Below are 11,612 nucleotides of genomic sequence, written 5' to 3' on the forward strand. Positions count from 1 at the left end.
TGTATTTGTCTGGTAGGTGTGTTCTCTCTCTCTCAACACTGCTCTACTATATATAAGAGCATACCAAACATTAGGAACCTGAGGTGCATCCTACCCCTCAGAACAGCCTCAATTTGTCAGGTCATGAACTCCAAATTGACTCCATTCTCACAGTTGTGTCAAGTTGGCTGGATGTTCGACAGCTGCGTCGAGACCCTTCTTGATACGACGTGAAACTGTTGAGCGTGGAAAAACCCAACAGCGTTGCAGTTCTTGACTCAAACTGGTGCGCCTGCCACCTACTAACATACCCTGTCAAAAGGCACTTAAATCTTTTGTCTTGCCCGATTCACCCGCTGAAAGACACACATACACAATCCATGTCTTAAATTCTCTCCAAGTCTTACAATTCCTACTTTAACCCGTCTCCTCCCCTTCATCTTCACTGATTGAAGCGGAGTTATCAGGTAACGTCAATAAGGGATCATAGCTTTCACCTGGGTTCACCTTGTCAGTCTGTCATGAAAAGCAGGTGTTCTTAATGTTTTGTACACTCAGTGTATATATGTATTTTGTGTTTCTGTTAACGTGTGTGTGTGTGTGTGTGTGTGTGTGTGTGTGTGTGTGTGTGTGTGTGTGTGTGTGTGTGTGTGTGTGTGTGTGTGTGTGTGTGTGTGTGTGTGTGTGTGTGTGTGTGTGTGTGTGTGTGTGTGTGTGTGTTGTGTGTGTGTGTGTGTGTGTGTGTGTGTGTGTGTAACTCACGACGGCGGCCCCAGGCTGAGCTCTACGTGGTGTGTGAGCCATATTGCCTCGGTTGGGGCATCGTCCTCCTCGCTGGGCCTTATGGGAGCCGCCAAATTCCGGAAGTCGTGGCGGATCTTAAAGGACACGGTGACATCCCCGTCCTCTCTTCGCACTGAGGGACCACCTTGATGAAGAAACCGATCTTATTGGATTTCCTGAAGGCCACCACACTGGAGGAGAGACAGGAGCAGAGAGGGCAGGTTAGGAGACCAGGGGCAGAGGGGGAAGGTTAGGAGACCAGGGGCAGAGAGGGAAGGTTAGGAGACCAGGGGCAGAGAGGAAAGGTTAGGGGCAGAGAGGAAAGGGGCAGGAGAGGAAAGGTTAGGAGACCAGGGGCAGAGAGGGCAGGTTAGGAGACCAGGGGCAGAGAGGAAGGTTAGGAGACCAGGGGCAGAGAGGAAGGTTAGGAGACCAGAGAGGGAAGGGCAGGGCCAGAGGGAAGGTTAGGAGAGACCAGGGGCAGAGAGGGAATGTTAGGAGATGAGGGCCAGAGAGGGCAAGTTAGGAGACGAGGGCCAGAGAGGGAAGGTTAGGAGATGAGGGCCAGAGAGGGAAGGTTAGGAGATGAGGGCCAGAGAGGGAAGGTTAGGAGATGAGGGTTAGGAGAGAGGGGAAGTTGGGAGATGAGGGGCTGAGAGGGAAGGTTGGGAGATGAGGGCCAGAGAGGGAAGGTTAGGAGATGAGGGCCAGAGAGGGAAGGTTAGGAGATGAGGGCCAGAGAGGGAAGTTGGGAGATGAGGGGCTGAGAGGGAAGGTTGGGAGATGAGGGCCAGAGAGGGAAGGTTGAGGGCCCAGGGAGATGAGGGCTGAGAGGGAAGGTTGGGAGATGAGGGCCAGAGAGGGAAGGTTAGGAGATGAGGGCCAGAGAGGGAAGGTTAGGAGATGAGGGCCAGAGAGGGAAGGTTAGGAGATGAGGGCCAGAGAGGGAAGTTGGGAGATGAGGGGCTGAGAGGAAGGTTCAGAGATGAGGGCAGAGAGGGAAGTATGGAGACGAGGGCCAGAGCTCCCTCATCTCCTTATATTCCCTATGAAGTACATTTGTTTTAACCTAGAGCTAATGTAATTTCTCCTCCAGTTCTGACCATATCGTCACTTATAACGGTGTGTGTACCAGCGTGTGTGTGTGTACCAGTGTGTGTGTGTACCAGCGTGTTTGTGTGTACCAGCGTGTGTGTACCAGCGTGTGTGTGTACCAGCGTGTGTGTGTACCAGCGTGTGTGTGTACCAGCGTGTGTGTGTGTGTACCAGCGTGTGTGTGTACCAGCGTGTGTGTACCAGCGTGTGTGTGTACCAGTGTACCAGCAGCGTGTGTGTGTACCAGCGTGTGTGTGTACCAGCGTGTGTGTGTACCAGCGTGTGTGTGTACCAGCGTGTGTGTGTGTGTACCAGCGTGTGTGTGTGTGTACCAGCGTGTGTGTGTGTACCAGCGTGTGTGTGTGTACCAGCGTGTGTGTGTGTCTTACTCTGGGTCGTCCTTGAAGTCCTGTGGCTCGGCCAACTCGTCGTAATCTGCTGCAGCATCCTTCCCTGCCAGGACCAACTCCTTGGTAGGAACCATCACCTATAAAACATCATCATCATCATCATCATCATCAACATCCTTCCCTGCCAGGACCAACTCCTTGGTAGGAACCATCACCTATAAAACATCATCATCATCATCATCATCATCATCATCAACAACAACATCCTTCCCTGCCAGGACCAACTCCTTGGTAGGAACCATCACCTATAAAACATCAACAACATCCTTCCCTCATCATCATCATCATCAACAACAACAACATCCTTCCCTGCCAGGACCAACTCCTTGGTAGGAACCATCACCTATAAAACATCATCATCATCATCATCATCATCATCAACAACATCCTTCCCTGCCAGGACCAACTCCTTGGTAGGAACCATCACCTATAAAACATCATCATCATCATCATCATCATCATCATCATCAACAACAACAACATCCTTCCCTGCCAGGACCAACTCCTTGGTAGGAACCATCACCTATAAAACATCATCATCATCATCATCATCATCAACAACATCCTTCCCTGCCAGGACCAACTCCTTGGTAGGAACCATCACCTATAAAACATCATCATCATCATCATCAACAACATCAACAACAACATCCTTCCCTGCCAGGACCAACTGCTTGGTAGGAACCATCACCTATAAAACATCATCATCATCATCATCATCAACAACATCCTTCCCTGCCAGGACCAACTCCTTGGTAGGAACCATCACCTATAAAACATCATCAACAGAGGTCAGGGGTGAGAGGTCAGCAGTAGGGTTACAAAGGAAGGGTATATTCCTGGAAACGTCTTAAATGTTCCAGTAAACTGGTTTCGTTCAAGGATTTTCTGTCATCTATAACAAGACATGAAGTGGCACTTTTGGATAGCCGTCTGTCCCTCCGTGTGGCCTTATATCACAATATGATTAAATAAGATGATTTTTTTTTTAACATTTAAAAGAAAAACAGAATGACAAAGATGCAAAATATCTAAATATAAAACATTAATTGAGTGAATAACATCGGTGTTTAATATGAAGGGTTCAGCACGAAATATAATTTATTTTATTTACTATGCTCATTTGCATGTTGTTGTCAAATGTTTTGTGGCCAAATTGGTCGTAGTTGTGATAAAAAGTCAACAGTCTGAAGAGATGCTGAGAGAAAATAATTTAAATGTTGATTTAAAATGCTTTTTCATTAATTACACTATTTTCTGTTGAACCATATGGTCAATCTACTAGAAACGTGTAACACAAAAAAATAACAAATATATATATATATATAAGAATACATTATTTATTCAAGTATAAATTACCAAAGTTGTGTGAGAAAATCTATGGCAATCTGTTAATTACAATAATGACTGAAGATTCTGGTATCTTTGGTAAATTACTGGTAGCTTCGCAAACCTAGTCAGTAGTACCTTCGCAGTGCTGTTGATGTCCTCTTGGTCTCCTTCCTCACAGCCCACCAGGGTGACGTGGGTAATATTCTCCACGGGGTTGGTCAGGGTGAGCAGCACCTGGCACTCCTACAGGTAACATGATACCACTCATACTGTAGGTCATTCTGCTACCCTACAGACAACATGATACCACTCATACTGTAAGTCATTCTGCTACCCTACAGACAACATGATACCTACTGTAAGTCATTCTGCTACCCTACAGACAACATGATACCACTCATACTGTAGGTCATTCTGCTACCCTACAGACAACATGATACCTACTGTAAGTCATTCTGCTACCCTACAGACAACATGATACCTACTGTAGGTCATTCTGCTACCCTACAGACAACATGATACCTACTGTAAGTCATTCTGCTACCCTACAGACAACATGATACCACTCATACTGTAAGTCATTCTGCTACCCTACAGACAACATGATACCTACTGTAGGTCATTCTGCTACCCTACAGACAACATGATACCACTCATACTGTAAGTCATTCTGCTACCCTACAGACAACATGATACCACTCATACTGTAAGTCATTCTGCTACCCTACAGACAACATGATACCACTCATACTGTAAGTCATTCTGCTGCCCTACAGACAACATGATACCTACTGTAAGTCATTCTGCTACCCTACAGACAACATGATACCACTCATACTGTAAGTCATTCTGCTACCCTACAGACATGATACCTACTGTAAGTCATTCTGCTACCCTACAGACATGATACCACTCATACTGTAAGTCATTCTGCTACCCTACAGACATGATACCACTCATACTGTAAGTCATTCTGCTACCCTACAGACATGATACCACTCATACTGTAAGTCATTCTGCTACCCTACAGACATGATACCTACTGTAAGTCATTCTGCTACCCTACAGACATGATACCACTCATACTGTAAGTCATTCTGCTACCCTACAGACATGATACCTACTGTAAGTCATTCTGCTACCCTACAGACATGATACCACTCATACTGTAAGTCATTCTGCTACCCTACAGACATGATACCACTCATACTGTAAGTCATTCTGCTACCCTACAGACATGATACCACTCATACTGTAAGTCATTCTGCTACCCTACAGACAACATGATACCACTCATACTGTAAGTCATTCTGCTACCCTACAGACAACATGATTACCACTCATACTGTAAGTCATTCTGCTACCCTACAGACAACATGATACCACTCATACTGTAAGTCATTCTGCTACCCTACAGACAACATGATACCACTCATACTGTAAGTCATTCTGCTACCCTACAGACAACATGATTACCACTCATACTGTAAGTCATTCTGCTACACAACATGTTCCATTACTTGAATAATTGACTTGCCTTCTGGAAGCGCAGGTTTGGAATGGACATTATTCTGACCTCGGGGATGTAACTCCTTTGGGATTGAAAATCACATCACTTTACTGAGAAATAATACAATTCAAGAGTAGAAAACAAAGGTGAATGTGTTTCGGTTCAGAGGAGATGCTAAGCAATACTTACACAGCCACCAGCTGGATTTTGAACTTTATTGAAGTTGGGTTGAATTCTGGCTTGCTCAGATGGTGCTCACATTTCTAGGAAGAAAAGCAAAAAACAAAATGTATCACGAGTAATTAAGAGAAATTATGAACAAACAACAGTAATATAGTAGTAAAATGTCCTTCCTGAGAAGGTTAGTGTGGTGTAAAGTACTGTGTCTCGTAAACTGACCCTGCATCGCAGAGAGCGCTTGATCAACAGGTGTTTGTGTTTGGGGTGGAGCTGAGAGGCTCCGGCTGGCTGGAAGTCAGGCTGGAGCAGCCGCTGACGCAAGGATGTTACTGGAATACATAACACACACCAGGAAGTTAACACAACATGGTCAACTAGACCACAAAACATGGTCAACTAGACCACAAAACATGGTCAACTAGACATCAGAGAGAGTTAACACAACATGGTCAACGAGACATCAGAGAGAGTTAACACAACATGGTCAACTAGACATCAGAGAGAGTTAACACAACATGGTCAACGAGACATCAGAGAGAGTTAACACAACATGGTCAACTAGACATCAGAGAGAGTTAACACAACATGGTCAACTAGACAACAGAGAGAGTTAACACAACATGGTCAACTAGACAACAGAGAGAGTCAACACATGGTCAACTAGACAACAGAGAGAGTTAACACAACATGGTCAACTAGACATCAGAGAGAGTCAACACATGGTCAACTAGACATCAGAGAGAGTCAACACATGGTCAACTAGACATCAGAGAGAGTTAACACAACATGGTCAACTAGACATCAGAGAGAGTCAACACAACATGGTCAACTAGACATCAGAGAGAGTTAACACAACATGGTCAACGAGACATCAGAGAGAGTTAACACAACATGGTCAACTAGACATCAGAGAGAGTTAACACAACATGGTCAACTAGACATCAGAGAGAGTTAACACAACATGGTCAACTAGACATCAGAGAGAGTTAACACAACATGGTCAACGAGACATCAGAGAGAGTTAACACAACATGGTCAACTAGACATCAGAGAGAGTTAACACAACATGGTCAACGAGACATCAGAGAGAGTTAACACAACATGGTCAACGAGACATCAGAGAGAGTTAACACAACATGGTCAACTAGACATCAGAGAGAGTTAACACAACATGGTCAACTAGACATCAGAGAGAGTTAACACAACATGGTCAACTAGACAACAGAGAGAGTTAACACAACATGGTCAACTTGCAAAACAACCTAAGTTTACCATATCCCTGATATTACTGTAGACTTCAATATTATAAAATAACTCTGGTGTATAAAGTGGTGTATAAAGCTAATAATTAATTGCTACATCTATGTTGGACTTATAAATTAATGAGATACACCCATTTATAAATGAGATATATTTTTTTATGAATCACTTAAATGAATGTGATTATACCCATTGATTAATGAGGAATATAACTTGTAAATGCCTCATGAGCTTCGTTCATCAATCTTTACCAATCACAAACTAAAATAGAACCTTGTTTTACTACAATGTTTGTAAACTATGTAAATGCAAACACTGTGCAGCCCTCATAACATGGTTATAACTATAATGTTGATATGATGGATGGTCAGTCCTGTATAGCCTCATAACATGGTCAACTAGACATCAGAGAGAGTTAACACAACATGGTTATAACTATAATGTTGATATCATGGATGGTCAGTCCTGTATAGCCTCATAACATGGTTAAAACTATAATGTTGATATCATGGATGGTCAGTCATTTCATCGATAGCTCTGTTATTTAATTTGTGAGTGGTTACATTTCTCCAGACCCTTCTCTTAGCTTTACTTGCAAAACAGTGGTGGGGAGTATGTTTTGTTATCGTTTCAATTAAGGATTCTGGCTCTAAAAAAGTAGTGATCATTGTTTCCCTCGGGTAGGTTGATGGGTCTAGTGTAGGGTTAGTGTCGTGTTCCAGGTCAAGGGTTAGTGGTTAGGCTTAGGGGTGGATATCTCTTACCCTCAGGTAGGTTGATGGGTCTAGTGTAGGGTTAGTGGTTAGGCTTAGGGGTGGATATCTCTTACCCTCGGGTAGGTTGATGGGTCTAGTAGGGTGTAGGGTTAGTGCCGTGTTCCAGGTCAAGGGTTAGTGGTTAGGCTTAGGGGTGGATATCTCTTACCCTCAGGTAGGTTGATGGGTCTAGTAGGGTGTAGGGTTAGTGCCGTGTTCCAGGTCAAGGGTTAGTGGTTAGGCTTAGGGGTGGATATCTCTTACCCTCAGGTAGGTTGATGGGTCTAGTGTAGGGTTAGTGTCGTGTTCCAGGTCAAGGGTTAGTGGTTAGGCTTAGGGGTGGATATCTCTTACCCTCAGGTAGGTTGATGGGTCTAGTGTAGGGTTAGTGGTTAGGCTTAGGGGTGGATATCTCTTACCCTCGGGTAGGTTGATGGGTCTAGTAGGGTGTAGGGTTAGTGCCGTGTTCCAGGTCAAGGGTTAGTGGTTAGGCTTAGGGGTGGATATCTCTTACCCTCAGGTAGGTTGATGGGTCTAGTAGGGTGTAGGGTTAGTGCCGTGTTCCAGGTCAAGGGTTAGTGGTTAGGCTTAGGGGTGGATATCTCTTACCCTCAGGTAGGTTGATGGGTCTAGTGTAGGGTTAGTGGTTAGGCTTAGGGGTGGATATCTCTTACCCTCAGGTAGGTTGATGGGTCTAGTGTAGGGTTAGTGGTTAGGCTTAGGGGTGGATATCTCTTACCCTCAGGTAGGTTGATGGGTCTAGTGTAGGGTTAGTGGTTAGGCTTAGGGGTGGATATCTCTTACCCTCGGGTAGGTTGATGGGTCTAGTAGGGTGTAGGGTTAGTGTCGTGTTCCAGGTCAAGGGTTAGTGGTTAGGCTTAGGGGTGGATATCTCTTACCCTCGGGTAGGTTGATGGGTCTAGTGTAGTAGTCTTCAGGCAGTGGTTCCACCTCGTCTAAGGCCTGGGCTGGCTCTATGTTAATCTCCTTTTGGTCTTCACCTTCCTTCAGACTGGAATAGCAGAAAGGGACAGACACAGTGAGGGCCATTATAGGAGACAGGGACAGACACAGTGAGGGTCATTATAGGAGACAGGGACAGACACAGTGAGGGCCATTATAGGAGACAGGGACAGACACAGTGAGGGCCATTATAAGAGACAGGGACAGACACAGTGAGGGCCATTATAGGAGACAGGGACAGACACAGTGAGGGCCATTATAGGAGACAGGGACAGACACAGTGAGGGCCATTATAGGAGACAGGGACAGACACAGTGAGGGCCATTATAGGAGACAGGGCCAGACACAGTGGGGGCCACTATAGGAGACAGCTGTATTTATTAACTCTAACACAAGGCAGTGGCTTTATCCCAAACTTCACGCCATTCCCTAATTTTTTTATATATATTTTTTTTTTAACCTTTATTTTACGAGGCAAGTCAGTTAAGAACAAATTCTTATTTTCAATGATGGCCTAGGAACAGTGGGTTAACTGCCTGTTCAGGGGCAGAACGACAGATTGTGTACCATGTCAACTCGGGATTTGAACTTGCAACCTTCCGGTTACTAGTCCAACGCTCTAACCACTAGGCTACCCTGCCGCCCCAATTAGTGCACAACTTTTGACCAAATAGCCTATACAAAAGTAATGCAGTACATTGGGCGCCATTTGGGAACTCAGTCCTTGATTCGTCAATTCAAATGTACAATAAATATTATATGAGGATGTGATACTCGTTTTTGTATATTCATGTCATACTCACGAAAGACCAGCCAGACTGGTGATAGGAGCTCCAGGTCTCTGTCTCTGTAGTCTGGTACCCAGACCATACTTCTCCTTTTACAGAGCAACACATCCACAAATGGCAAATAACTCACAGACAAGACACCACCACCATGTGGTAGACTTAAGGGGGAAGACACACAGGCATTTCTATTGATGACTGATTGTTTATTTTTTCCTAATAACACATTTTCAAAAATCTAAATTAGGTAAACATGAACATAAATGGCAAAAAAAAGAGAAGAAAAATGGGATTCGAAACCAATTCTAGAGAAACATTTGGTTTTAAAAAACGAGAACACAAACATTTATGTCAACAGTGGGATAATTACTACTCCCTAATATATACTACAGACTAAAACAGCATTAACTGTACACTGCAATAGAATGCATCCTATTGATCCCCCAGTCAACATAAAGTATCCTACTGTGCTCCCTCCTGATAATATCTTTCTCCTGAGGGGACACTCATGTGATTAGGGAGGTCACTCAGTTACAGATTAGATAAGGAGAAAAGATGAAGGGGGGGGGAGAAAGAGAAAGAGAGAGAGAGAGAGAGAGAGAGAGAGAGAGAGAGAGAGAGAGAGAGAGAGAGAGAGAGAGAGACAGAGAGAGAGAGACAGAGAGAGAGAGAGAGAGAGAGAGAGAGACAGAGAGACAGAGAGACAGAGAGACAGAGAGACAGAATCCGAAGTCAAATGTCTGCTGTTTGCTGATGAGGAGGGCCTACAGCAGCACCTAGATCTTATGCACAGATTCTGTCAGACCTGGGCCCTGACAGTAAATCTCAGTAAGACCAAAATAATGGTGTTCCAAAAAAGGTCCAGTCACCAGGACCACAAATACAAATTCCATCTAGACACTGTTGCCCTAGAGCACACAAAAAACTATACATACCTTGGCCTAAACATCAGCGCCACAGGTAACTTCCACAAAGCTGTGAACGATCTGAGAGACAAGGCAAGAAGGGCATTCTATGCCATCAAAAGAAACATAAATTTCAACATACCAATTAGGATTTGGCTAAAAATACTTGAATCAGTCATAGAGCCCATTGCCCTTTATGGTTGTGAGGTCTGGGGTCCGCTCACCAACCAAGACTTCACAAAATGGGACAAACACCAAATTGAGACTCTGCACGCAGAATTCTGCAAAAATATCCTCCGTGTACAACGTAAAACACCAAATAATGCATGCAGAGCAGAATTAGGCCGATACCCACTAATTATCAAAATCCAGAAAAGAGCCGTTAAATTCTACAACCACCTAAAAGGAAGCGATTCACAAACCTTCCATAACAAAGCCATCACCTACAGAGAGATGAACCTGGAGAAGAGTCCCCTAAGCAAGCTGGTCCTGGGGCTCTGTTCACAAATACAAACACACCCTACAGAGCCCCAGGACAACAGCACAATTAGACCCAACCAAATCATGAGAAAACAAAAAGATAATTACTTAACACATTGGAAAGAATTAACAAAAAACAGAGCAAACTAGAATGCTATTTGGCCCTACACAGAGAGTACACAGCTGCAGAATACCTGACCACTGTGACTGACCCAAAATTAAGGAAAGCTTTGACTATGTACAGACTCAGTGAGCATAGCCTTGCTATTGAGAGAGGCCGCCGTAGGCAGACATGGCTCTCAAGAGAAGACAGGCTATGTGCTCACTGCCCACAAAATGAGGTGGAAACTGAGCTGCACTTCCTAACCTCCTGCCCAATGTATGACCATATTAGAGAGACATATTTCTCCCAGATTCACAAAGAATTTGAAAACAAATCCAATTTTGAAAAACTCCCATATCTTTGGGTGAAATTCCACAGTGTGCCATCACAGCAGCAAGATTTGTGACCTGTTGCCACGAGAAAAGGGCAACCAGTGAAGAACAAACACCATTGTAAATACAACCCATATTTATGTTTATTCATTTTATCTTGTGTCATTTAACTATTTGTACATTGTATATATATATATAATATGACATTTGTAATGTCTTTACTGTTTTTAAACTTCTGTATGTGTAATGTTTACTGTTAATTTTTGTTGTTTTTCACTTTATATATTCACTTTGTATGTTGTCTACCTCACTTGCTTTGGCAATGTTAACACATGTTTCCCATGCCAATAAAGCCCTTGAATTGAATTGAATTGAGAGAGAAAGAGACAGAGAGAGACAGAGAGACAGAGAGAGAGAGAGAGACAGAGAGAGAGAGACAGAGAGAGACAGAGAGAGAGAGACAGAGAGAGAGAGACAGAGAGAGAGAGAGACAGAGAGAGAGAGACAGAGAGAGAGAGACAGAGAGAGAGAGACAGAGAGAGAGAGACAGAGAGAGACAGAGAGAGAGACAGAGAGAGAGAGACAGAGAGAGACACAGAGAGAGAGACAGAGAGAGAGAGACAGAGAGAGAGACAGAGAGAGAGAGACAGAGAGAGAGAGACAGAGAGAGAGAGACAGAGAGAGACAGAGAGAGAGAGACAGAGAGAGAGAGACAGAGAGAGACAGAGAGAGAGAGACAG

The 11,612-nt window shown here is 44.1% G+C and overlaps 1 pseudogene; it reads right to left on the bottom strand.

Moving 5' to 3' along the window:
* Positions 1-741: 741 nt before the first annotated feature.
* LOC124029727 overlaps positions 742-11,612 on the bottom strand; it is a 13,894-nt pseudogene continuing 3,023 nt past the window's right edge.

This window comes from Oncorhynchus gorbuscha, unplaced genomic scaffold, assembly GCF_021184085.1.
Source record: "Oncorhynchus gorbuscha isolate QuinsamMale2020 ecotype Even-year unplaced genomic scaffold, OgorEven_v1.0 Un_scaffold_7448, whole genome shotgun sequence".
Classification (NCBI taxonomy): Eukaryota; Metazoa; Chordata; class Actinopteri; order Salmoniformes; family Salmonidae; genus Oncorhynchus; species Oncorhynchus gorbuscha.